The sequence below is a fragment of the Eptatretus burgeri genome, chromosome 5 (genome assembly GCF_056783735.1).
Source record: "Eptatretus burgeri isolate ZD-2024b chromosome 5, Ebu_testis_v1, whole genome shotgun sequence".
Lineage (NCBI taxonomy): Eukaryota > Metazoa > Chordata > Myxini > Myxiniformes > Myxinidae > Eptatretus > Eptatretus burgeri.
In genome coordinates, this window is record NC_140965.1 from 47,182,657 (window position 1) to 47,210,573 (window position 27,917).

Here is a 27,917-nt window from a genome sequence, read left to right on the forward strand (position 1 = left end):
TAAATTACATTCTTTCCAGAGAAACATTTGAAGCACTACCCTGATTATTGTTTTATTATTATTATTTTAAAATAGGGCGAGTAGGATGGCCTGGAGTTACACACACTCACCTCTCAGCTGCTGTCTAGCCTAGGTTCAATCCCTACTCAGCTATAATTTGTCATGCTGGTGTTTCACAGGAAGGGTGATTCATCAATGTGTGTGCTGTCCCTCGAATGGACGTTAAGTTGGGTGTCTCATCTGCCTGAATTAGCTGGTGGACGTGAAAGATCTCACGTTCTTCGTGAAGAATAGGTGAGCTATCACAGGCACCCTGAACAAATTATAAATTCCTGCCCTGACCCACAGAGTGGCACAGCTGCACCCTCAGCCAAGGATGCAAATTCGTAGCCTTGTGCTGCATATGAAAGAAGTTGTTTAAAAAAAAAAATAGGCCTTGATCATTATGAAACAGTTGCATTTTGATTTCTCTGATAATGGGCGAATGAGAGTGCAAGAAAGAAAGGAAAGTGGGATTTATTTATGTTACTGATTGTGTTTATCTTTTTCGAGTGTCGTTGTTTGGGTAAATTCAGCAAATGTTCAATAATCACCCAATCAAGGGAATTTTTTTTATCTCGTGGCATACATGCTTGAGTTGTAAAGCCTCATTGTTTGTTTAGATTGTTATGTTGCGGCGATTTTTATCCACGGGATTATGAGACCCGTAGCTTCGCTGACGGAAATACCAATCATTGCTGTGATGGGGCTAATCAATAGGGCAAGAAGAAAAAGGATTCCTCGGAGTGCAGGGATAACCATTGTCGCAAGTTGGTGGATGCAGTTCCGCCATGTGTGCCCATGTACCCATAAAAAAAAAATTTTCAACAAGCTCAAATGAGCTAAGATCCTCGTCCTCTTAATGATGACATCATAAAACGAATATGACGTCATTGTGATGTATCAGATTTGCGATAAATTAATTATCTGTGCTAATGCCCGGCTTGATTCCGGCAAACAAAATTCAAAAAGCTTGCCTAGTTTCGGAGATAATGGTATAGGCGATTTCCATTAGTGGCGATATTATGGCGTCACTTTTTTCTCGGAAGAATTTCCAAAATCGGAGATGGTTACTGCCTGCGCGTGGGCTTTCTGCATATACATGGCAAGTTTCACGAAGATCCGATGAAAACTCTGGGTTGTGAAACAAAAAATGTCAAAAAATAGGAATGACGTCATGAAAATTGATATCACGTCATAGTGATGTATCATATGTGTGGTAATTCATCTCTGCTAATGCCCTGTTCGATTCCCGCAAACAGAATTCAAAAAGCTTGCCGAGTTTCGGAGATAATTTTTTCGGCGATTGCCATTAGCGGAGATATTTTGACGTCATAACTTTTTTCTAGGAGGAATTTTCAAAATTGGAGGTGGTTACTGTCTGCGCGGGGTATTTTTACATATTTATGTCAAGTTTCAGGAAGTTTTGATGAAAACTGTTGGCTGTGAAACAAAAAAAGTCCACAAGAAGAAGATGAAGAACAACAACGTGAGTAAGACTTCGAGATCCTCCACGAGGATCTCAAATAAAACAACTTTTTTTTTTTGTCACAAACTTTCCCGGGAGTTCCCTGAATCCACCGTAGTTGGATTTAATGAAATCCGTTAATCCGTTCTCGAATTATAACACGACAAACAAACAAGCAAACGGACAGACGGACAGATGCGGCTCCTTTTGTAATATAAACACAACCACTTGTCCCTCTCCTACAAAGATGTTTTTTCCACCGCGTTGAATCCAAATCTTAACGAATCCAAACCATACTGAAATATCAGCTGTATTTTTGTTATGTTTTTTTCTCACCTGTGTTGCAAGTGGAGTGACCTGCTTTGTGATGCTTTAAAAAGCGGTGTGTAATCGGAAATGGTGTTTGGTAGGGCGACATTAAAATGGAAATGTTGAAAAAAGTATTGAATATAGCAAGTGTTCTCTGAATCTAATCGATGCGGTAAACACACCTTCGTTGGGCATCAGATATGAAGCTTATCAATATTGTGTGTTTGGTTCAAGCGATTATGACTGAAATGTTTACGGGCTCACTCACTCACTGACTTACGTATGGACACTGCTCGATTGCATAAGCTGACATATCTACGGATCAAAAGCCCAGGTTAGCGAAAAAGGGTTCCTGGGAGAACCTGCCTTCCGTGCAGAGAGAACCAGCATCGCAAGTTGGCGTTTGCAGTTTCATCACGTGTGCCGATGCACCCATTAAAAAATATTTTTTTGTTATTTAAAAAAAAAAAAAATTCATCACAAACCTTCCCGGGAGTTCTCTGAATCCACCGTAGTTGGATTTCTTGAAATCCGTGAATCTGTTCTCAAGTTACAACACGACAAACCCCCCAAAGGGCCCCCAAAAGGATATCTAGAGTCTCCACAAAGATGACTGCATCATCTGCGACATCAAGGTCAGAGATCTTGACATTCCTAAACGATGCACCGCAGCTTGACAGACAGACACAGCTCCTTTTATAAAATAAATTTCTTGTTTCCGTTGGTACTTCGTATTGTTTCGTGATGGCCCAAATTAAGCAAACGGTAAACCCTCATGCCGAATGAGGCCGCATTGGCGTACCTTATTAAGCCATGCTGTGAGACGGACAGGCCTGATTGCCTGTTTCGAGCGGATCCGTTGGATGCAACAATGCTTACATCATTCGGCATCTTCTCTTCCTTGGTCAGATGTTGCATGATCATTTTGATGGAATGCTTGACTCCTTGCCTGTTTAAACAGAAATAAAATTCCAAAAGGCAAAGCAAAAGGGGAAATGATTTTTTTTTTAAACCGATTGGAATGTAGTTGGCTTCAGGGAAGATCGAAAAACTCCAAGAATTTCCTCTGTAATTCGCTGTGGCCTCACCCACCCTGTGGAAAAGGTGACCATTCTCGTCAGCAGCTGGGCCGTTTAATCTGGATGTTGACCTGGAGTTGTTTCGTCACGTGTTGCTGCATCACCCTTATCACCTGAGGCCAGACGATCGCTTTGGCCAAAGCAGAAAAGCCCTTGCTGCCCTTTTAAGCGACAACATCTGTCGGGGTTCTCAGGCATGGCTGTGTGGGGATATGTCCGCGGTTTGACATCGAGCTTTATAGGCGGAGGTGAAGCTGATGATTGCCATGGTCTCGGTCACTGCCGCATACGACCGTGGACATCTCTTAAATCAGGGCACAGTGGAAATGAATTTTGAAGTCGTTGCTTATGCTTTGCTCGGCATGATGACACACACGAATAAGCAAACACCCCGTCGGCTTGTTTTGTGCTTTATATTTTTTTTACTTTCCTGATCGCTTTACACTGTAAAGACATGCCTGGTTCACAGACAGTGCATTTCCTGACTAACAAAACCCACACACAATTTCACTCTCACGTATTCATAATGTGGCCTGGCAAGGTTTTTCAAATTGAGAGATCCGAGGTCCAAGTTTTGAAACTTTCAATTTGAGCAAACACTGTGTGCTTTTCACCACCACCCCCTTCCCCCCACTTTTCCATCCGCTCCCACTGAGCCCCAGCCCTTAAGCCATACCCGTGGAAGTAGGGCATGCCTTAAGTTCTGCCGGCGCCATTTATTTGTTTACATTTATCAGAGTTTCAAGTTCAGAAAGTGAAAAGTGCCCTTCCTTCAGAGCCTCCAAGACAGAATTGATTTAACCCTTTACTCATGGCTCCACTTGCAATCCTCCCACCATCGATTATAGCAGACACTGAGTGCATGATACAAGGTTAAACCTCTCACCGCCCAGCTTTGTTGCTTTTTTTTTTAATTCTGAAACTTGTGCCCATAAAGCAGTAATTATTGAGGCAAGAGTTTATGAGAAAGCAGGCCAAACTGGCTACACAGAATGCTGAATTTGCCGAAGCCAATGCCAGCGTGCAAGATGTCTTTATGTTTGCCACCGATAAGGCCCACTGACTTTGAGTGCTTCCAACGTGACGGTAGATATCATCACCTTCATGGTTTGCCAGCAGTTTCATTATCTTCTCAAAGGGCCTAAAGCCAGAGCTTAAGCACTGGAAGCATTATGCATTAATTTTATGATGCCAATGGGCCATCTACATATTGTTTATGTAAAGAAGGTGGAAACTTCAACCGCTTTCTCCCCCCTGCATGCTCCCATACAATTCTCCTTCACTCTTTTCCCCTTGTTTCCATTTCCTCCAAATCTCCGATGTGTTTTCTACCCTCCCACCCTACAACCTTCCTTATCCTTTCCATTACTTTCATCAAATCTCCTTTTCTCAAAATTACTCTGAAACATCGTCCACCGTAATACATTTGTAATACATAAACGCATTGCTTAGGTGCTGTTGAATACCTGATGATGCTAACTTTATTAAACTGGCAATCATTAAAATCACAGGCCTACACACACTGTAATCCTGATGAGAAAATGCAACACACATTGGAAAGAAGGAATAAACATATTCTGAATTAAATCGGTTATGTGAGACGACATTTCATAAAGAGCTTTGCAAAAAAAATTACAGTTAATATTGTCGGGTCAAATGCAGTTGGAAACATTTTGTCAAAGCAAGGTCTTCCTGAGACTTGCATTAAATGTTTCTCTCTCACTCATGAACTTGCTTGCACAAATACTGTTGCACGATAACTCCCATTTGAGTAACAACTACAACCTCTAATTAGTGCCAACTCGTGAAGGATCTGCCTTTCCGGATGGAATAATTCCCCCAGAATTGTTGAATTTTATTATGACTTGTTCCACCGAGAGCAGCACCCTACGATACACATATCTACTATAATAAATAGAGCTTGTGTGGCTGTAGCTATGTCACCAATATTCACTCATCAATTGATCATGGGTTAGCTCCTCATTGAGACACCGCAGATGTCCAGCAAATTTATAACAATTGGGTATGCCCGTTTTTCCCAGCATTGTTATTGACTCGTCAATTGATCATGGCACTGACCAATTGGGTATGCCTGTTTTTCCCTTCACTCATCAGTGGGTTGCGGCACTGACCAATTGGGTGTGACCATTTTTCCCTTCCCTCGGTCACTGGTCATAGCACTGACCACTTGGGTGTGCCCATTTTCCCCAGCATCATTCTTCATGTCTTCAAATGTGGGTCTAGATGGGCACTCCAGCTCAGAGACAAACCATGAAGAATGAAAATAATTAAATATAACATATGATGAAATGTTTAATGAACATGTTTTTTGTTTTCATTGGTGCCGTCGTGTCAGCAGAAAGCGTCATCACAGTAGATGTCACAAGAGTGTGTTGCACGCTTCAAATGTGATTGCATGGAGTATATGTTGTGATCAATATAATTTATTTCAAAAATCACAAAACATAAAAAGTGCATTTGCAAGGATGTGCCGCAGCACATTGCCCACCGAAGGTGGGCTGGGAAGGGTGCTCCTGCCTGGAGGGCGGGAGTGTCCACTGGTATATGTAAAGATAAAATTGGGGTCCTCCCTCCCTCTCCACCATGAACTGCTGGGGACTATGATTTTTTTTTAAACCATGTAAAACCTACCTGTTCACACCTTGAGTACAACCACCAGTTTTCAACTCGTTCTGCCCAGTGGTTCAGGAGTGCATATTCAGTGCCTTCAGAAAGTATTCACACCCCTTGACTTTTTCACATTTTGTTGGTTACAGTCTGAATTTAAAATGGATTAAATTGAGATTTTTTTGTCACAGATCTGCACACAATACCCCCATAATGATAATATTGTTATTATCATGATAATGTTCATCCATTTGATGAAATTCTCGGTCTCAATGAGACAGTTTTGCAGAGTATTTCCAAAGAATATATTTTTACTGTCTTCATGGAACAGATCTGATACAGACTTTCACCCCAACTGCTTTATATTAACGTAGCGGAAGCCATCATTGTCCGTTTGATACGCAGCCCAAAAGTTGTCGACGCTTTGCCTGGCATTCATTGAGCACCATGGAGTGTTTTGCAGATCAGCAATTTGTATAAATGCCTTTAAACCAAAATAATGAGAAATTACATTTATTTGATGACATACCATTCGCTGAAAGACTTGGTGACTGTATGGATCATTGGCTCACTACAATTTATTTATATTGACTGCAATTTTAGATATATATCGAGCATTAGGCCACAAATCCTACAACATGAACGTGTAACTGCCATTGCCCTGTGTGAGTATTGGTGTTAGGGCAGCTCAACGACTGCATTCTCGTCAATATTTTATGTTATTCTTTCTTCCATGCATGATTGAAATATCATTTAAGCAAGGCCTAATGTGGTTGGGAAATATAAGTGAGGACACTAGGTGATTGAACCAGACGATAGATCGACAAACTAGGACACACCAATTGGGGTCCCTTAGAGTTTATTTCCCACAGGTTGTTTTGCATGTGCCATACGACAGGAAGACAAACCCCTGAGCAAAAGACAAACAATACATACAGTGGGTCAATTGTGGCATTTGAAATGTTATATTTATCAACCCCACAATAAACCTCATTTTTTCAAGCGATTTACTTTCGTCCCATTATTCCACGGTCTCGACTACTTCACGACAGTAAAGCACCTTTTAAACACTTCATTATTTCACAACACTATAGCTGCATCTCACTCAGGATGCGGCATCAGGCCCAACCACTCTGACCATGTAATGTTAGATGGGCACCCTATTTTTGGTTACTGAACATTTCAATGAAAGTCACAAATCATTAACTAGACATTAATAATACAACAATTCCATTAAAGTAATAAAACTCCTATCCCTCTCATACCAAATAAACACGAATTTCTTTCCACATATTTTACCATAGCTATGATCATTGTACCTTAATTTACACGATAATTCAGAGGACATTGCATTATGCACAGCTTACTTTTACATCGGCTTGCATAGCAAAATAATTGTGAACTCACCCCTAGCAGGCGGACTGTACAGCTCGAATCAGTGTTCTAAACTGTTCAGTGAGTGTTACACCATTGGATCGCATAATAGAGTCAGTACTCAAGATAAGTAGCCATAGCAACGTTTGGACAACAAAACAAGGGCCTGCCCAGAAGAGCGGTTGGACACTCCAAGTCAGAATAACTGTTCCTTCAATCCAGCTTGACCATAATTCAGCTGGATGCACTTTTGAAGTTTATCCATGCTTTCATTTTCATTTCGTGACTTTACCATTGTTCGTTTGGATTTTGTGGATACAGCTAAATCAAAGAATTCCAAACCTATGCGCTCTTCATTTAGATACCGTGGATGTCCAGCAAATTTAGAGCAGGTCGGTTTTCAAATGGCCTCAATCACCTTCTCATACTTGACAAGATTTTGTAGGAAGTTAATGTCATTGCGATGAACAGAAATGGCATGAGCAGCGGTGAACCGTGACCTTACGTAGACTTGAACAACAAAGATGCAGATGTCATGGAGTCCTCTTTCATCATGGCCAGTGAGCTTAAACTGTCTTATAAACATTCAGACCTTAAGGGCATCTATTCTATCCATCTTGTATGATGCCTGGTTCAAGTTGTTATAGATCACACTCCCTCAGTAGGGATGCCACCAAGAAAGGTTCACCATATTCAGGATATACAATTATAATGCAAGTCACAAAGTAAAACTTCGACCTCATTGAGCAACCCACAAATGTTAATCAACATGGATAAAATTTGGTTTGAATTATTTATTTTTATAGTGGAACAAAATGAGTAGGTGGGAGTATTTAAAATCTGAAATTAAAAAAATAAGGACCATCCTAAAGTGCATTTATGGAGATCACAACACATTTAGAACCAGTCATTGCGATCTGTAGTTAGTTGCTTGATGAGTAGGTGACTTAGATTAGGAGTCTCACTCAAAATGTTCTTTACTTCCAAATCGAGTCTGAAGCCTAATCCTGTCTTGCCAATGAAATTCTCACGTTTACCTTGAGAAATCCTCATGCAATTCATGTTAATTGAGCAAATGAATGTCATTACAGTGTCATAATAGCGAGGGCATTAAATTGGTATCACAGGCATTCTGGGTTGAAATCCCATAAAAGCAGTATATTGTCAAGAATTTGGATTCTGGAGAATTACCATATCACCTTTGACTTGTCGGTTAAAACTCAGTTAGCTTGCCATTGACCTTCAGGATGGCTGGGTGATATTCTTGCCCTGCCAGGCCTGGTATACATGACATGCCACTCCAGACACTGAAATGGCTGAAGGGAATTTATGATGTCCATTGAAATTCTGACAATAAACGATAGCATTACAAAATTGCCCCAAGCTAATTTCGAAAAAAAACTTGGAAATGCGATGCCTTTGTGTAAAGCTCAGTTGAGATCGTTAAATACTCCTTAAAAGTCTCTTATGATGTTATATTTCACAACAAATCTTACCCACCAACTAAAACATCTCCCACCTCTCAACTTCTGAGGGCTGTCCGATCTAATATATCCTGCCAGGAGAGTGAGGCACAAGTCCTTTCCTTTCTACCACGGACAGATTGGCGGCCTTCCAGCCTTCTGTCACCTTTATTCCCATATCACACATTCTTTTCTTATGCCAATCCACGTTCCACCAGGTTACACATATACATCCTTATTCCTTGCTATCATACTTGAATTTAAAGTCTTCACTCAGTTCCACCTTCCTTATTCCTTGTTTTTATTTTCCTCTTTGCTCTTTGACTGTATGATGTTTGTTCTTCCAATCCTCCACTTCTCTGTATTCTTTCCATATGCCTTGTGTTGGCTAAAGGGTTAGGGTGGTGGTCTTGGGAGCCGAGGGTCCCGAGTTCAAATCCTGTTTACCCGTTTAATTAATACCAGGTGGGGTTGACTCAGCCTGTCATCCTTGCGAGGTTGGCAAAATGAGTACCAGCTTGCTGGTATCCTGTGTTGGAGTGGTGACCCATCCAGGAATGTGCCGAATAGCCCAGGAGACTGCTTCGGCAGCAGCAATGCTCTGCATAGAGTATGGTCCCGATGGATGGCTGGATGGTTTATGGATAGTCCATTGCAATATCCCATGTCACATTAATCAATTACAAATGGATGAGTTTCTCAGTCATTTGTCTCCATGCAGCTTAATTTACTCACTCTGACGTTGTTATTCTGTAGGTCTCTTGGCCATCTCGTCCACTTCCTCATTGGTTTCTTTCCCTACAACCTTGATGTCAAGCTCTTTGATGAGCCAGGGGGTGTGGAATTATTTTTAAACTAATTTGAATGTCTCTAAAATTCTAGCTCGGTTTGCTTTCTCACGTGAAGTTCGAACTTTGTTGGTCTCTTGGTGAAATCTGGCTTCTATACCAACAATCGGTCAAGGAAGGTAAGCCATATAAAAATAAGTAAGAATTCGATGAAGTGGAAAATAGCATGAGGGTTTGTGTTTGGAAATGGATGAGGGTGAAAAGGAGTTAATCCCATCACTCATAAATTGCTACTTCAGTGTAAATAGGCTGCTTCTCGGTGTGGGGCCGTTGAAATGTCACATTTACCCAGACAAAGCTCGCGTGGGCAGATTTTTCCCAGAGCAGTTGAGATTTATAATCGGGATTAATTACAGTGTGAATGAGTATAATAGTATACCTGTTCGGCTGTGAAAAATTTGGATGACAAGTGGACAATTCAAGACTGTTTTCACAATAGCGAGATGACTGGGCAGACTGAGCATTTCCCTCCATTCAACAGCTTGTTTGGCTGATTTGAAACAGCTTTGTGATTGGAGAAAAATTCTCAGCCCATCGAATCAGGCCGGTCAGCTTGTTCGAGTGGAACTGATATATTTATTTATATTATTGATACATGCAAACTAGCCATGATGCATTCAGGTGAGTAGAAAAATGGTTTAGATGGTTGGGGCATTGTAAATGTTTGAGGTGGACCAGAAGACAATGGTCTACACCTCTTGAAGGTATGAAGGGATTTTTGCTCCACAAGCACGCCAGACTCGGTGGCATTGTAATTCCCATCATGCTGCATGGCTTCCATCGTTCTGTTATTGTGACTCAGTCCTAATTACCTTCTGATTCTTGATTAATCCAGAGTTCCAGTTCCTCTATTGGGGATGCACTCCTCTTCTCTATGTACAAGTAAAATATGAAATAAATCCCAGTGGTTAAGTAGTTCCACAGCTTTGATGTTCCCTGCATTTGTGCCAGGTGTTGTATTTAGTATTGAGCTTCTCAGCCCAAAAAGGATAGATGAGGTGATGATGATATACTTCCCCCCACCCCCCCTGTACACCCCCTTAAATGTATATATATATATATATGTATATATATATATATATATATATATATATATATATATATACATATACATATAACAATATATACATATATATATATATATATATATATATATATATATATATATATATATATATATATATGTATATATATATATATATATATATATGTATATATTGTTACGGCTGTGGAAATTCACATTTCACCATAAAGGGCCCTCAGGTGAGATATCTTCATGGGTACATGTGTAGTTAGCCCAAAGCCGTTGTATAGAGGGAATTTATGTGATCCATTCAGGTTGCGATCCTTTGAGTTAGGTGTTTTTCTTTTTCTATCTTTTATTTCAAACACACAACATTTCAACAACCATGCCATCCCCATCACAGCGCCAACCACACTGCAACCACGCCACCTCCACCATCTACGCTACTACATCTTCACCACTATATCCGCTTCCGAACGGCAAACAAGGGCGCCAAGGAAGGAACTGCGAGGACGTGCTGGTTTTCCCGCCTGTTTTTCCCACCATTTTTCCCCGTGCTCTGGAGTGGAGGAAGGGCGATGCAGGTCAAAGGTCAGAGGTCATGTAAAGGTGGGGCCTCTTTTTGGGGGAATAATTCTCTGGCCCAGAGCCAAAAACTGACTCCCCCGGCCCCGCACGAGGCAGGGTGGAGGGAAAGCGTGAGGGAACGCCCTTTTCGGGAACCCTCTCGAAGGAAGGTGGAGCCGAGAACGGGGCGGAGTGAAGGGCAGAGCCCCGCGCTATAAAAGACGGACACGGGCGGGCACGCGAGAGCTTTCTCTTCCGCCTCTCCCTCGGGAGCCTCTTCCTCTGGCGAGCTTCCTCTTTCGCCTCTTCCTCTTCAGCCTCTTCCTCTTTAGCGCTTCCACCTCCGCCTCTTCTTTGTCGTCTTGGCTGGGGGTCTGATTGGTCTTCGGGAAGAGGTCCTGCGCCCGCGCCTTGGCGAGCGGCCCTGTCTCGAAGGCACGGACTGGAGACGTGGCAGCGCCCGTTGCAAGGTGGACCTGCGCGTCCAGACGGGGAGTGCCGGAGAGGGTTCGCCGGCCGCGAGAGAGGTCGGGGCCAGGCACGACCACACGGACGGTCACGGGAGAGGGACTCACCAGACACAAAAGGGAAGTCGCGACTTCTTTCTTTCTTTTCCTTCCTTTGCTTTTTGTGTAAATGTGTGTTGGCGCCGTCTGTAAAGTAAAACTGTATAAGTGTTGCCGTGTGTAAGCGTTAGTCGGTTGTAGCTCTTACATTTGCTTTATGTGCATTTTGATTCTGTATGGCTGAATATACGTGCTTGTCTGTGTGTGTGTGTAAATAAAGTGCTTGAATGTTGAATTGTGCCCGTTTCGCTTCGTCTCCTTCCTTTTAATTGACTCTCCATCCTGCTTCACGTAAAGGGTTCGTAGTGGGTGCAAAACGCCCGGTAAATAATCTGAACCGTCGAGGTCGACGATAACACCGCTTGGTTATCCCGATAGTACGGAACGGGCCGCTCAAGTGGCTCGTGTCCAGAGTCAATCTGCGGCGAGGTACGATCGCCCGGTTTACCATCCGCGCGGGTACTTTGGTAGGTCGAGTTTGGCAAACAACCCTATCCTACGCGGGTGGCCGATTGGCACGATCGTGGTGAGGTCAAAAGGCCCAACCGTGACTAGCTCCAGGCGTTGGTCCGAGAGGGTCACGACAGAATTGTCCGTCCGGTGGGCGACGTGCCGCGTTTCGAGTTACGCGGCCGTTCACACGCCGGCGGGCGCGAATTCGCAACAATATATATATATATATATATATATATATATATATATATATATATATATATATATATATATATATATATATGTGTGTTAGTGTGCGTGCGTGTGTGTGTGTGTGTGTGTGTGTGAGTGTGTGTGTCTGTGACCGCTGTTTCTCGACAACCACCGGTCCGATATAATTGAAACTTGCCAGATATATTGCTGGGGACCTGAGTATGTGCCTTTTCGAGGTTTGATATTAATCGGACAAGTGGTTCCCAAGTTATGGCCATTTATTTACCAACCAATGACAAGACACGTTGCTGCGTGGGCGTGGCCGATGGGGGAAGGGAACCTCAGCCGTTTTCCCCATTACGGGTTACAACGTACGGACTTCCGGAGAGTGATGACTTCGTGTATTCTAATAATTTCTCGATTTCTTATGCGCATTTTTCGATAAACACAATGCCCCAAGTTATGATCGTTTTCATATTAGACGGTGCATAAATTTCAGTAACATCAGAGTAAGCTGGTATGCTCCGAAGCAGGAAGTAATTTTTTTTTGCCCCAAGTTATGATCGTTTTCATATTAGATGGTGCATAAATTTCGGTAACATCAGAGTGAGCTGGTATGCTCCGAAGCAGGAAGTAATTTTTTTTTTGGCCCAAGTTATGATCGTTTTCCTATTAGACGGTGCATAAATTTCGGAAACATTAGAGTGAGCTTGTATGCTTGTATAATTGGCCATTAAAACTAAATTGCGAATAATCGTAATTGCGATATGCGAACTTCCGCCAGTGAGGACTTAACTTCTGGACTTCCGGATAGTGATGAGTACTGTATTCCTTCTCGATTTTTTTTCTCGATTTATCGACTTACTGTATTCTTTCTTTCTCGATTTCTGTACTTTCTCGATTTCTTTCTCGATTTTCATAAACACAATTCCCCAATCCAGTCAGTGAAGATTACTGCATTCTTTCTCGATTTTTTTCTTGATTTATCGACTTGCTGTATTCTTTCTTTCTCGATTTCTGTACTTTCTCGATTTCTTTCTCGATTTTCTTAAACACAATGCCCCAATCCAGTCGTCATTTACGACAGCGAAGGAACGAAGCTGCGCATCATGCACGTGCAATGGAATCTAACGAAGCACGAGCTGCTCACTTGGCAGACAACATTGAACTCGAGCCAAGGCGTCGTGCAGCTGAAACAGATGAAGAACGAACTGCTCGCTTAGCAGACAACACTGGATGTGAGCAAGGCGCCGTGCAGAAGAAACGGGTACGGGCACGCACGTACGGGCACGTGAGAGCGAACGGCCTGTGCGGTTGTTGTTTCTGGCGTGCGGTTTGAATTTTTTTGTTTTGTTTGCACGTACGGGCACGCACCTACGGGCATGCACTAGTATATATATATATATATATATATATATATATATATATATATATATATATATATATATATATATATATATATATATATATATATATATATATATATGTGTGTATGTGTGTGTGTGTGTGTGTGTGTGTGTGTGTGTGTGTGTGTGTGTGTGTGTGTGTATGTATATATATATATATATATATATATATATATATATATATATATATATATATATATATATATATATATATATATATATATACATATGTGTGACACATCCAACTGCGCCCCAACACCCGATTTAATATATATATGTGTGCATATATGTATATATGTATATATATATATATATATATATATATATATATGTGTATATATGTATATCTTCTTCTTCTTCTTCTTCTTTCGGCTGCTCCCGTTAGGGGTCGCCACAGCGGATCACCCGTATGATCCGCATAGTGATTTGGCACATGTTTTACGCCGGATGCCCTTCCTGACGCAACCCTGGTCGCCCCTTACGACACAGGGATATGGTACACCTATTTTAACTGGGGTATACACCGGCCCAGTATACTGGTACTCATTTCGCCGACCTCGGAAGGATGACAGGCTGAGTCAACCCCCTGGTGTATTAATTCAGTGGCTCAACGGGGCTTGAACTCAGGACCTTTTGGATCCCAAGCTGCTGCCCTAACCACTGCGCCAACACCAGGCATTATGTATATATGTATGTATATATATATATATATATATATATATATATATATATATATATATATATATATATATATATATATATATATATATATATATATGTATATAGACTGGATTCGCTAGATATCCCTTTGTGTGTGTGTGTGTGTGTGTGTGTGTGTGTGTGTGTGTGTGTGTGTGTGTGTGTGTGTGTGTGTATGTGTGTCTGTCTGCAACGTGAGGCTCCACAGCGCAAACCGATTTCGATGAAACTTGGCGAAGAGGTGCCATATGGGCTGGGAATGTGCGCGTTTGAGTTTCGTTACTAAGCAACCACCCGTTGCTGTGCAGCAGCCGAAAAACCACGTTCACTATTTTCAATACTTGTCCTACAGTTTTGAATCTGGAGAAACGAGAGTTCAGAATTAAACACGTCGAGATATTTAGAAAATTTTACTCGAGCCGAATTTTGATTTAGGTTTTATTTTTCAAATGGTAGTCCTTCAAAAATAGGGTGTCTATTTCCCGTCATTTCTTATGAGGAGTGTCAGTTGGCAAAGTGAGCAATAGGAAAAATCTTGCCAGGCAGAGGAACAATTGTATGTGAACCAATACGTCTTGGCAATGAATCTTTGTCGGTGGATCGGTCAGAATGAAAAGCATCGTATCCAGCGCTTCGATCCTCGCGAATCCCTCATCGCCAACCGGCATATATATATATATATATATATATATATATATATATATATATATATATATATATATATATATATATATATATATATATATATATATATATATATATATATATATATATATATATATATATATATCTTCTTCTTCCTCTTCTTCTTCTTCTTTCGGCTGCTCCCGTTAGGGGTCGCCACAGCGGATCATTCGTATGATCCGCATCGTGATTTGGCACATGTTTTATGCCAGATGCCCTTCCTGACGCAACCCTGGTCGCCTCTTACGACACAGGGATATGGTACATCTATTTTAACCGGGGTATACACCGTCCCAGTACACTGGTACTCACTTTGCTGACCTCGGAAGGATGACAGGCTGAGTCAACCCCCTGGTGTATTAATTCAGTGGCCCAACGGGTCTTGAACTCAGGACCTTTTGGATCCCAAGCCGCTGCCCTAACCACTGCGCCCCAACACCAGGCTGGATATATATATATATATATATATATATATATATATATATATATATATATATATATATATATATATATATATATATTGTTGTGGATTCGCGCCCGCCGGCGTGCGAGCGGCCACGTAACTCGGATTGCGGCACGTCGCCCACCGGACGGACAATCCCATCGTGACCCTCTCGGACTAACGCCGGGAACTAGTCACGGGTGGGCCTTTCGGCCTCACCACGATCGTGCCAATTGGCCCCCCGCATGGGATAGGGTTGCTCGCCAAATTCGACCTACCTAAGTACCCACACGGAGGGTAGACCGGGCGATCGCACCTCGCCGCAGGTCGACTTCGGACACGGGCCACTTTAAGCGACCCGTTCTGTACTATCGGGATAACCGAGCGGTGTTATCGTCAACCTCGACGGTTTGATTAATTATTGGGCGTATTTAGCCCACGACCAACCCTTTACGTGAAGTAAGATGGAGATTCAATAAAAGAAAAGACGAAGCGAAACGGGAAAAACAGTTCAACATAAAACACATTTATTCCGCGGCAAACGGAAAGCACACATATACAATTATACACCAAAAGCAAATGTAAAAGTAGAAGAAGCACAACAATTCTGCACAAAAAGCAAATGTAACAATGCAGATCTACTACCGACTACCGAGCACACGGCAACACTTATACAGGTTTACTTCACAGACGGCGCCGACAACACATATACTCAAAGCAAAAGAAAAAGGGACCACCCTCAACGATGAGGGGGGCAGACGGGCCTGGGGCCGAGACTGCGTCGAGCCTACCCGTCTGGTGATGAGCCGCAAGATGGCGGCGGCGCCCCGACTCCGCGGTCCTCGCTGGCACTGCCTGGAATGGGGTTGGGACGGGGCCCCCTTCTCACACTTTCTCAGCGCGGGGGGAAACAGGAGGGGGTTGTTGATGCTCGGGGGAATGAGGATATCTCGCTGGCTTGGGTCCCGCGACGAGCGACTCCACCGCGACCTCAGTCGCGTTACCGGCCTCCCCTCTCTGCAGCTCCCCGACTCTGACACGAGCGCCCTCTCGACTGCCTTCGCCGCCGCCACAACTCTCCAACTCTCCCACTCTCCACTCTTCTCAACTCCGTCCAACTGCGATTCAGAAACTCTTTTCCTCTCCCGATTCAGAAACTCCCTCAACAACAACTTTTCGGCGAGCGAACGCGGCCCTTTATAGCCCCCGGGGATTTGCTCCTTCACCTTCGACCCTTCACCTCTGGCTGGCTCCCCATTGGACAGAGGAAAAGTGGGCGTGAATGATTCTTGATCCGATTTCTCGGAAAGGCTGGTGTTTTTGCACCCGCTGCTCGGTGCGCGCCCTGTACGAGTCCAGGATCGGTGCCCACAAGCGGCGCGGGAATGGCGGTGATGCGATGGTTGCAAGAGCGAGATGTGACGGCAAGGGTCGTGGCTGTTGGCGTTGTTGTTGTGAAGCGGCGTTGCGGTTGGTGGTTGTTGTGTGATGGCTGTTGAGACGTGGTTGGTGGTGGTTGTGGTGGTAGTAATGGCGGTTGGTCCAAAATAAAGATAGTAAAAGAAAAACGGCTATCTAAAAGGGTCGCAGCCCGAATGAATGACATTTATTCCCTCTAAACAACGGGTTTGGGCCTAACTACACATATACTTACAGAGATATCTCACCTACGGGACCTGAATGGTGGTTTGCGAATTTCGTCAACCACAACAATATATATATATATATATATATATATATATATATATATATATATATATATATATATATATATATATATATATATATATATTTACTATTCCTGTATTATGTTTTCAGGTTCTGTTTGATTCTGTTTGACTTTTCCTGTTCCACATTGGTGTTCGATTTTCGTCTCTCATCAACTAGCTGGACTCCTTACTGATCCATGGTTTTTTCACCCCTCTTTAACCCTGCACTTCTGCTGTTTCAATTTTATGTTTTCTCAAAATTCTGCCACTTTCTCTCCACTGTATCCTCCAATTCCTCATAATCTTGTAACACATCATAGTTGTTTATCTTTAATGAGAACTGTGTTTTGATAGCTTGTTGTTGCAGTTTGATTGCATCATTTTCTTTTTTTTCTCTATTTAGCTCACTTGGAACATAGTCCCGAGGAGCTTATGATATGGTACATCATCTGTCCATCCGTCCGTCCACGAACACTTTCAACTTCTTCTCTGAAACTACACACACAATTTTGATGAAACCTGATCACAACCTTCATCACCACTGATGTACCAAAGTTTATGTATGACATAAAATAAAAAGGTTTTAAGGGGGGTGTAGGTTACTTCCCCAAAGACGTATTTGCTCTGTTCTCCAAAATCACACACAATTTCGATGAAACTTGACCACAACCTTCAATACCTGTTATGTACCAAAGTTTGTTCACGGCATTAAAAATAATCCATCGGTATTTAATTTCTTTTCCGTTACATATTTTGTGGGTCATCCATGCCTACCAGTAGTTCCTTGGTTATCTTATCCAGCTGCTGCCCGATGAACACCCAGGGGTATTGGTCCACAAGTCAGTAAGTGACCACTATATTCGTTATTGGTGTGTGTGTCTGTCTGTCTGTCCCAAGCATAGCTCCGTGGGTTTTGATCCGATCTTGATAAAATTAGGGTGCGAGGTTTGTATCATGATCTAGTTGTGTTTTCCTGAGAATGAGCATGCTGTGCCCATTATGGGCGGAGCCACGCCCAAAAAACATGTGTTTTTAGGGGGTAGCCGGTTTCAAGTTACATCTTCTCCCAGGGGATTTGTCGAATCTGGCAGGGGTTTCGGTATTTAGTTAGCCCAATGGCACCTACATAGCCCCACGGAGCTCGATTTTTCATTTTCGTCCCAAGGTCAAGGTCACAAGGTCACGAACTTGGAAAATGTCAAAAAAGTCAATAAATTGGGCATCAAGCTCCTAGGGTTTTCAACTGTTTCGAATGAAAGTTGGTATGCAAGTAGTGCTCTTCGAGTGCTACAACTTTCATCATTTACGTTTTTCCCGATTCCCGCCAGTTGCCCGTGGCATCCCCTCGAAGGTCAAAAAATAAAAAAAGGCGAACCGTGTACATTGCTCGTGAACCATCGCCATCTCCATACTTGTTGTCTCTATTTTTATTTATCTGATGCTCTTGAAATTTTCTCTTATTTTCACATCTCTGAGCTTTCAAAGTTTTGCGTGTGGCATTCACTTGAGGCCCTTGCTTTTCTATTCATTTGTTATATAGAAATGTACATCTACCAATTGATGCTGGGTCAAACATTCTTCACCGGCTCATACTTTCACGTTGCTCAACCTTATTATAGAACTCCTTCACATTAATAAATAATCAATGTGGCTGTCTGCAAACCCACTTGTAAAAGTTACGAGTTGTTCTTTTTCTTTTCTTGAAGTAGGTACTGAGGACACGTATGCCTGTTTCTAATATTGCTTCTCTTGCCTCATTCCTTTCAGCATATCCGAATCTGCCATGGACACCATTATATCTGTTTGCTTTCAGAATTCAAATCTCCTCCTCTAATCACTACTTCTTTGTAGCTTATTACTTGAACTAAATCTTCAAGTTCATCCCAAAATGATATTCCTTCTTCTTGGCCTAGACTTGCTTGAGGTGCATACGAGCTTACAATGTTCAAAATTTATTCTCCCATAATGAGTTTTTAGCATCATTATTAGCCTGTCTCACATGCAGCAGTCGACAGGGTTTTGCAATCGTGTGCATGCGTGTGTGTGTGTCTTTGTGTGTGTGTGTGTGCATGCGTGTTTGTGTGTGTGTGTTTGTCCAGCCCATAACCTTTGGTCAAAATGTCAAAGGGCAAAGTCACAGTAATCACAGTAAGTACAAATAGCCCTTATTAGACTGTCATCACGAGACCGCTTGCATTTTTATGCTTGTCTTTATTTTGTCCGCTTGCATTTTGAGAAGCTTTCTCGTTTACCATTTGAGCTTTTGTCATCACATGTTCAACAACCCTTTATTATGAGAATATGGAGAACATTAATTAATAAATTATCTCTGTTATTTTCATCAAGTTTCGTTTGAGTACAAAGCGGACATGCAAACAGGCTTTGCATTTTTAGATGCTTTATAGTTCTACGACTGAATCACTTTTTGGATAAATCTTTCTGCGATGAGAACACGAACCCCACCAATGTCCTTCTGATCTCCACACCAAAAAAAAAATTACGTATTTTTTGTTTCCATCAATAAGCTCTTTCCTTCTCATTTCTTGAAGGTACCTAATATCAACTCTTCTTCCATTCAGCATTTCAACAACTTCTCTACTACTTCCTGTCATCATATCAACATCGATCGTTCCCATCCATCGTCATTCTTTGTTCCCATTTAGAACTCTATCTAAGCAGGATCTATGAGCATTTTCCAGCTGTTCGCCATCACAGGTACAGTCAATTTGCCTGTTCAGCTCATTTCCTCTGGGGTATCCACCGTTCTTTTTGTCACAGGTATGTGGACTTGCCCACGTGGTATTTTGGGCTATACCACGTCCATGCTTTAGAACTGTCATCATGAGTTTTGGAGCTGAGGTTTTTTTTTTGACCGTCATGAGTTTTCTTCGGTCAGATGTCCTTCCTGACACCAACTGTTTTTCTTTCAGTTATCGTAACCTTGGACTTTTGGTAAAAAAAAGCTACACCGCAAGGCAGAGTGTGAGAAAATAAATGAGTAATTAAGAAAATAAGCAAGCAAGTAATTAAAACGGAATGTATATTACTTTGGAGATATCCTACCTGTCCATCATTTTTACGACATGTTAGTACCCACATTAATACTGAAATGTTCAAATGTGTTTTGGTCAGATCCTGGCATGCTTCATTCTGGATTTGTCTTATTTTTACATCTTTGTGTTCATGTTGTCAATTTTTTGAGTTCAGCCTCTCTGTTTATCTATTTTTTGTTTGTTTGTTTTTCTCTCTAAGAGTGTGGTTCATGGTGGAGACGCCTATGTCCTAGAATTATTTTCGCTTCAAACTGAACTTCGACAGGAAGCAGAAAGGACATTTGTCCAAAAACAACAGATGTATTTTACAATATTTAAAATATGTATCGCTGGTTTTCCTTAAGCAAGTGTACAAATTCAATTCAGCTCCACTTGTCAAAACCAAACTCTGCATAATTTATATTTTTCACAAAAATGCAATAAGAATAACATTGAAAATCCAAGTCTCTAAGGCCTAAGTCACATTTGCACTACGGCGAGGATACGGCGGCCGTACACCCTCTGAATTGACAGAAACGTGCGGCGGCTGCAGAGTTTCTGCGGTGGCCTCAGGGTGGCCCTACACCGTTTGGCTATATTTTACAGGCCGTAGGGTCGCCGTGGAATTATAACGCGGAGTTATAACTTTTTTCATTTCTACGTTTGCCGTAGCAATTCGACAAGCCGTAGTTGTAACGTAGTTGTGTTCCACGTCGACCGTACGTAGGGCGTACGGTGGACTTGCGTTATTCGGGCGGCTGCCGTCGGCTCTTATCAATGAAAAATGAATTTTGCCCTAAAAACCGAACACAACGTAGCGTTCATGTTTGTTCACGTGTCTCCCCCACCTGTTCGAGCCGCATCTTCGCGCTTTGTTCATTCAGTTCGTCGGTGGAAGTACTCGTGAAAGCATCTCTCGTCTGTCGATTGATACTTTACCTCGTGTTTTCACCTTGATTTGTGCTGTTTTTTTATTTATTTTTTACTCATCTTGTGTTTTAATTGAAAACAAAAAATCAATCTGATCACGTGGTGTGACGGATTGTCGGGCAAGGGTTTAATTTCAAAGAAAAACTGGTTGTAATTTGGAATACCCATGATTACCTCAGCCCTTGAAATCTGTGAAATTAAGAGGATGACACCGGCACGATTACTTTACCCTGTTGGGTCTTTGGCAAGATACGTTTCTGCAGGTCTTGTTTGCATTGGTTGAAAAGGAAAGGTTTATGGCATGGCAAAAACTTTAATTTTGTGACCAATTTTGAACCTATATATATCTATATTAATATTTCGGCACGCCCCTTTCTTTGTTCCACCATCAGATTTTTGTTACTGCATGAAATGAAACAAGATTTGGCACATATACTAATGATATTATTGTCTTCCTTAAGAGGCCCCTCAAAATTCGTTTTGATGCATTTTCACAAACTCCAACCGATCCATTCAAATTCGGTACGATTATGGCTTTTGGTCCAACTTAGGTCATTGGCGATAAATTTTTTCCATAACACTTCCGATATTCGACAAAATCGATAAATCGATATCCCTTATGGGATTTTCCATTCAAATCCACTCAAGTTTAAAGCCTACGGGGGATGCAAATTTCCACTTTGCCCCAGGTGCTGTTTACCTCCGCTACGCCAAGCTGTTAGGGTTAGGGTTAGGGTTTGGGTTAGGGTTAGCTACCCTAACAGCTAACCCTAACCCTAATAGCTAATCCTAACCCTAACCCTAACCGCTAACCCTAACCCTAACTGCTAACCCGAACCGCTAACCCTAATCCTAACTGCAACCCTAACCCTAACCGCTAACGATAACCCTAACCGCTAACCCCTAACCACTAACCCCTAACAGCTAACAGCTATTCAGGAAATTTGCAAAAAAGCCTGGGCAACACTGGGCTTTATTGCTAGCCCAAGCAACGCCGGGCATTACTACTAGTTATATATATATATATATATATATATATATATATATATATATATACATATATATATATATATATATATATATATATATATATATATATATATATATATATATATATATATATATATATATATATATATATACATATATATATATATATATATATATATATATATATATGTCAAGGTTCATATAAGAGCTAACACACAGAACGTATAACAAGGGGAGCAGGAGACGGGAGGGATGGGAGAGGGAAGCAGAAAACAGTGGGGAACAGACACATGAGGAGAACTGTGGAGGAGAGAGAGGGATGGGGCAGGGTACATGGGTTAAACAAGATGGACACTACAAGGACTTTCAGGTCCTTACACGACAGAGACTTTCAGGTCCTTCCATGACAGGGACTTTCAGGAAGGAAAGCAGGGAATTTGAAGGAGGTGGATTTGAGGTGGATTAATGGGGATAGAAAAGATTGTGGTTTTGGATGGGAGAAGATAAGAGATGGTGGTGAACAGCTGTTTTGAAGACCTGGAGGGAAGAGTGGGATTGAAGAGAGTGTCTGAGCTTGTTCCAAAGGCAGGAAATTTTACCCCAGGATTAGAACCAAAAACGATTCTAATCTGAATTGTTTTTTTTATTCTTCCCTTCCCTGCAGGAGCTGTTTAAAAGCATCTTTGTGCCCAATCTCATCTCTGTCGACCCAAATACAAGGGTTGAGCAAGTTAAAAAATATGAGTTTTAGTGTTTCACATTGAATCCTTAAAATTGGATGGGGAGTTGAAGTCGGGAGAGGGGGGGGTGTATAAAAGGGGGTCTTGGTACACCTGGCCAAGCTACTTCCATCCCTAATTTGAAGAGGTTTGGCTCTGAAATTAAAGACTAGTGTGTGATTATAATTGATGGGAGGAAAGAAACATTGGAAAAACAATACATCTCCTCCGCTTGTAGGAGGGGAAATATAATCAGGCTGGGAGGATAGCTAACCTAGGGGTATACATACACACAAACACACACACACACACGCACACACACACACACACACACACACACACACACACACACACACACACACACACACACACACACACACACACACACACACACACACCTCAAAGATGTCTACCTTGGGTTTGAATCCTGACTGAGCTATAAACCGCCAGCCTGGTGTTCCGCATGCACGGCGAGGCATCAATGTGTGTGCCATCCCTCGGACGGATGTTAGGCCAGAGGAATAGTGTGCTCGTATCTTCGGAGGATTATAGATCCCACGTTGGTGTTTCCAGAGGAGTCTTCGAGTCATTACACCCTGGAAGGCCGAACAAGTTACAAATCCCTGCTTGGATGTGCAGTATTCACTGCATCAGCGCTAGGCACTCAATAAATGATGCAACTGGATGAATTCAGGATCGAGTGCCAGTCCAATATGCCTTCGTTATAACAACAACACTTTAAACTAATATATTCATCATAATTATGCTGCAGATCTCGTGACTAATGGATTCTCCACCGAATGTGAGCTAATTATTTTTGAAACGTCTTCGATTTGACTCCTGCTGACTTGCACATTGAGAGCTGGTGACACACGCCGTGACTCATTCCTGGGCAACGTTGTCTCCTCTCATTGAGACTTTTTATATCCACTCCTGACAGCTGCATGCAATTATAAGGAATAACTCTGGTGTGAACTTTCCTTACATTGCGTCACTGCCAGCAGTGGGAACAAACCAGAATGCTGAATAGTAAATTTGTCACTTTTATAGTACATTCATAAATTTACATGATTCCCTTGAATGAGGGTTCAGGGGAGGTGGGGAATTTTCGAGTTGGGTGCACCCACGGGTGAACCTGAAATTGCAGTGCATATTTTTCAGAGAATACAACTTTACTCATTGTTTACTCATTCTATTGCAGAACACCCTTCCTTGAGACTGAATTTTGTCAACATTTACTCAGCGAAACAATTTTTGAAACGGTGGAAGCACGTTGGCATTTATGCTCTATATTCCCAAAAAGGCTGTTCATGAAATGCAATTCTTTACAGAGATGTTCATGACTGTGTAGGGTTTTTGAAAGTTTTTAATTATATCCGACTGTGTCGACCACGGTGACTTTCCATGGGGTTCAAACCTCCAATAAATTTATAGCGTACGCTTTTATTACAGTACAGTGTGACATTCCTTGCTTGTCTGGTTTTAGTTGAGGTTTCAAGAAATGTCCAAGCAACTTTTCTTTGTGTTTATATGTGCCTGCGTTCATCCAAAAACCTATTATATCCAAGTGTCTTTCCACGTCCCCATGTGTTCTACGTCTCTAAACCTCCCAGCTGGCAGCGCTCCAGGACGTTTCGGAAAACTTCCAGGCTCCGGGACGAGGCGCCTTTGCACCGTCTGAACGATGTTATTTCTTGGGAACGGTGGCCTGGCTACAGCTTTGCAGATCTTGTTTCAGGGATTCTGTCTTTCGATGCTTTGAAATTACAATTAATATTTGGCTTTCGTTTGCAAATACATGGGAACTCTCACACTGATCTTCTCTGAAAATATTCTGCCCGATTTGAGAAGGTCGTGTGTCATTCGTGCTTGCACTTTTGTTTTATTTCCACCCTTTCATATTGCGAAATCTGAGATGCAATTATCGGTTCATAGGATATCTCAGCTGTGATGAAATTGGATTCTGAAAAGTTATTTATTTATTTACAGTGGAGCACGCCGTTGCCTTTAAATCATTTAACTCTTTCCTCAAACCCATTGGACATTCTTCTTCCAATGTCTATGCATGCCAAATACTTTTATAAAGGCATTCACTGTTCGCCACAGTAGTTCAGAGACTTTGCGTATAATATTCCATGTTATTGAACCATGATTGGGCGGTTTAACTCGTGGTGTCTGAATTGTGTATCCTCCTTCAGTTCGAATTTGCAGGGTCCCCCCCCCCCCAAGAGTGATGCTCATGGAAGAGCAAGGTTAATCAACAGTGGTGTAGTGGAGCAACAATTGGGCGCAACTAGAATGGGGAGAATGAACATGAAAGGAAGAGAGAGAGGGGGGTGGGAGGGGGAGTGAAGTGATAGAGGAGAGAAAAAGAGACAAAGAGAGGAGCAGATGAAACATTGAAACTAACAAGTAAGACTGTTCGGTTAGGAAAGGTTACTCGAGGTAATAAAGATCATCTAGGTCAGAATTGGGGATTACATGAGATGGCAGTGTACTGCTTGCTTAAAGTCCTATAGAGAAGAGTGAGACAGAATGGCCTCTGAAAGGTGGTTCCACAGGTGGGAGAAGTGAGAAATAAAAGAGTTGAGGTGTGCAGTCAACCTAAATTTTGGAAGTTAAAATTAACGAGCGGTTTCCTGGAAGACCACGTGCATCCCAGAGTTGCTGGGGATGGTCAGAAGACTCAGAGAGCAGAGGGATCAATGTTGAAGAATAGACGGTGGAAAACAGAGACCACTGATATGCTTGTGATGTGAGAGCAACAGTTCTCGTGCTTTGACTTCATCACGGGAGATTCCAATAATTTTGAGAGCTTCAGATTCCACAGAATCCAGGAGAGACAGATGTGTTGCTGGAGTGCCAGCCCACAGCAAAGAACAGTACTCCATTGCAGAGATGTCAACAAGTCACCTGAGCCAAGTCTCAAGTAACTCTCAAGTCCATGAAGGCAAGTCTGAAGTCTTTGAGGGCAAGTCAAAGTCTTAAGTCAAGTGTCACGTCATAATGTCATTTTCATAGACCTTAGTTATGTGCAAGCCTTTAATACTCAAAAGGTTTACACGAGTCATGAGCTGGTTGTTTGTATGAGCTTGATGATATTTTGAGCATGTATACTCTGTAAAATAAATGACATGGAAAAAATAAAAAATGATCGTTTAATTGCTTTAATTCATACTCATTGACCAGACTTGGTGTTGGCTTAACGGATAGGTGGCTGGCTTAAGATCTTAGGGTCTTGAGTTCAAGCCCTTGTTGGGCTGTTGAATTAATGCAGGTAGAGTTGACTTAGCCTGTCATCCTTCTGAGGTCAGCAAAATGAGTACCAGTGTACTGGAAGCAGAAGCATTACATCTGTGTCACAGCTGTGCCTCCAGCCAGTGATGCTACTTGCAGCCTTGTGCTGCACATGAAGGAGGAGGAGGTGGTGTATTGTTTACAACCAGTAACAAAACTTGGTGACCAGACTCAGTCTCTTGCATGTCATTAATCTTGGTTATTCCACTCTGGATATGGAAGATTGGTGATTCATCTTATTTAACCCTAACCCTAACCCTAACTAATACCTTTTATAAGCTTGGCACAATCTATTTACCGAGTTTGCGCTCCCTTTTGTTTCCCGACTCTGGGGGTCTATGTTCATAAATATATTCATATCCGACCAGATATCGAATGAAAATTAGTCACAAACACATCATTGAGAGATATTTATTTTGATACAGTCCACTGAGTTACAGACATGGCCTTGTAGCCTCTGAGTAGTTCTGATTTCCCAAGGAAAAACTTGGATCGACCGAGGGTGCCCAGTCTGCGGCTGGCTTTAGAGGCCATCTTTACGATGTGGTTAGCCCAGGATAGGTCACGACTGATGGTGGGACCAAGAGGTTAAAGTGAGTGAACCTTATCCACCAGATGCGGATGACCATGGAAATACATAGGTAGGTTCATTTTTGACGATATAGCCTGGTGTTGGCGAAGTGGTTAGGGCAGCAGCTTGGGATCCAAAAGGTCCTGAGTTCAAGCCCCGTTGGGCCACTGAATTAATACACCAGGGGGTTGACTCAGCCTGTCATCCTTCCGAGGTTGGCGAAATGAGTACCAGTGTGCTGGGCCGGTGTATACCCTGGTTAAAATAGGTGTACCAGATCCCTGTGTCGCAAGAGTCGACCAGGGTTGCATCAGGAAGGGCATCCTGTGTAAAACATGTGCCAAATCACTATGCGGATCATATGGATGATCCGCTGTGGCGACCCTTAACGGGAGCAGCCGAAAGAAGAAGAAGAAGAAGAAGGTTCATTTTTGACGATCATTCCAAATTGATAGGGTGAGACTCTAAAATGTTTTGAGGATTGAACAACATGCTTTATTACGCTGACATTTGACTCTGTCAATCGGAGGGGTTTTCAAATTGTTTTTTCCTCATTTTCTCCTCCTCATCCTCTTCACATTTACGTTATTGCTGTGATTGGTCGTCAGATTGGTCGGCAGACTGTCCACGAGATCAGTAACCAATCGCAGCTCGAGCGCTTCAGAGCTCTTGTCAATCATAGTTAGGCCATGCTCAGGCACGTGGTCAGTCGGTTTTCACCGTTTACACAGTCACGCATAAAGGAAATGTCTTCGTTTGGACATGTCTTCATTAAGATATGGATATACAGTAGACTAGGCGTAAGTCGTCACCATCGGGACCAAGAAAAAAGTGACGACTTAGAAATGTGACGACTTACGCGTATGCGAACATTCATGATGACTGTGGGGTGAAGGATGAAGTCGCTCGTGGCCTGGACACATATGTGTGAGAGCCGGCTATTGTACCAAAAGGAAAACACAATCCTGGGGGCATAGGTGGGGGTGAGTTGGTGAGTTGGAACGTGATCAAGCAAAGATGGAATTCATGAATCAGTTTATCAAAAGTAAAGATAATGAACAACTCTGAAAGACAACTCGTATACCATCGGTGATGGTATGGTGACAAATTACATGACACACAGTCATCGTGGTGATGATTACCACTCAATGCATATGTGTAAGTGAGTGCGGTAATGTACAAAACAAGCCAATATAAAACCATGATCGGACTTCAACACTAAGCTGGATCGGTCCTTTACTTCTTCGCAAAGTAATCCGTTATGTTTGAATGCCTCAAACTCTTGGGCATCTGGTGCATGAGAAAGGATTCAAACCGGTCATTGTATTCCATGATGTTGGCTGGGCAATCCTCCACCGAAAGACAGTATCGGCCGAATCGGCCGAAACCGAATATTTGGCTGAGCCGACATTTGCCGAAACCAGATGA

The 27,917-nt window shown here is 42.3% G+C and overlaps 1 protein-coding gene across 22 annotated transcripts in view; it reads left to right on the forward strand.

Annotated features, from left to right (window-relative positions):
• HIVEP2 (HIVEP zinc finger 2) overlaps window positions 1-27,917 on the forward strand; it is a 321,024-nt gene that overhangs the window by 183,952 nt on the left and 109,155 nt on the right. The window contains exon 3 of one of the 22 annotated variants that reach the window (XM_085881717.1): window positions 13,082-13,277. The exons of the other annotated variants lie outside the window; for them this stretch is intronic. The gene's annotated coding sequence lies outside the window, so the exon portion shown is untranslated. The remainder of the gene's footprint in view (window positions 1-13,081; window positions 13,278-27,917) is intronic. 22 annotated transcript variants of the gene reach the window in all.